Source organism: Plasmopara halstedii (assembly GCF_900000015.1).
Source record: "Plasmopara halstedii genome assembly, contig: Scaffold_1583, whole genome shotgun sequence".
Lineage (NCBI taxonomy): Eukaryota > Oomycota > Peronosporomycetes > Peronosporales > Peronosporaceae > Plasmopara > Plasmopara halstedii.
Window position 1 is genome coordinate 3,248 of NW_020188494.1, and position 1,751 is coordinate 4,998.

A 1,751-nucleotide genomic window follows, 5' to 3' on the forward strand; every position below is an offset into this window, starting at 1 on the left:
GCGTCACCGTCGCCTCTGACAGAGGTTATATGTCTCGGTGAGACCAGGGTGAACAAGCACTCCGCATCGTCTGGTGTCACCCTTACTTTCCGCTTCTTTAGAGCTCCGATGTTATCTACAAAATCCGACGAAGAACTGCTAGCCCCTCAGTCTTCGTCCAGTGGATGCCGTGCCACTCCACGCACATCTGAAGGGTCGTGCCCAAGATGCCTCGGACTCTGTCCAACCACGCCATAAATGGCATGCAGCGACTGCTTCGCAACGACAGCAGTGCTCAGTGGTTTTCGTTCCACTCCACGTGCATCACGAGGGCCTCGCCCTCGATGCCTCGGCCCTTGGCCGACCAATTCACGCATGACATGCAGCGACTGCTTTGAAACTTGAGCAGCGCTCAGTGGGTTTCGTGCCACCTCACGATCAGCCCCCTAGCCACGCTCGGCACTCCTGTCCAACGCACCGTTGGTGTCTACCATCTCGGACATTCCAATGTCTAGCACGTTGACCGTCTCGGTCCAGTGCTCTCACCAATAGCGCTTTTGTCTCCTAGTAGAGGTGGGTTCATTTCTCGCCAAAGCTCCACCAGGAGACGTGTGCGTAGCGCTAAGGTCTTTGACATCCAATCAATCCATGGCTCATGGTGTTCCAACCATGCTATTCCTAGGATGAGGTCAAACCTTGCATCCAAGTCAAAGACTAGACAGCGTTCCACGCTATCAAAGTCAAGTAACTTGACTTCGAGGTCCACAGGGACCTTCGGGACCGTGACACGCGACCCCGTCGCTAGGCGAACAGTGACGATGTCACCCAACCGCGCTTTCAGCGCCTCAGCTATACAGCTGACTTCCTTCCGTCGTTGGAGCGTCGAGCATAATTGCCCGACGCCCCAGAATATATGAAGATTTTCCATGGCTTCTTGAAGCCCTTTACGGTCGCCTCCACGACCAGTAAGCCCGGCTTGGACACACGTCCCGTGCTTAAGAGCACTGAGCTCATCGGGGCTGGGCCCTGTTGACCTATGCCTCCCTGAGGCTCAACAGAACTCAGTTCTTCCCCAGTAGGTCGCCCCGCGCCTACTGAGTGGTGTCGTTTCCCTGCAGCGAACCAGACTGGTAGGAATTGGGGCGATGGCTCGAAGAACCTTGACGCGCCTTGCGCAAGGGGCAACCGCTCCGACGGTGGCGGGTGTCTCCACAGACAAAATACCGTCGAATGTGTGTATGCTGCCCGGCAGCTCGGAGCTCTGCTTCCTCGTCCTCAACATAGCTGAGATCCATGGGCGTAGGCCCGCTCGACGAGCTGTTGGAGTCTGGATTCTAACCAAGTCGTGCCGACTTGAAATCGAATTCGGCATTCAATGCCACATTCACCGCCTCCTCACATGAGGACGGATGCACATGGAAGACTTCCATTCTGACCATACCAGCGCGGAGGCCTTCCATAAACACGGTCACTGTGACCGCCTCAGGAAGAGGATCTGCTGCCATCCCGGCAATGAGAGTTCGCAACTCTTGGACAAGGTCCAACAATTCTCTGCTGCCCTGTCAAGTGGCAGGAAACGCGATCACACGCGATACGCCTGATTAGGCGGCGAGAATACTCGGGAGAGCTGCAATTTCAGCTCCGCCCAGAAGGGAAACGCAGCTCCGACCGAAGGGTCGCACGTCAGTGCCCGTTCTCGCGCTCAACCACCGAGCTTGAGATGGCTAGCGCCACGCGCTGTTGCTCGGTCTGGAGCATGGCGGATGCGATGG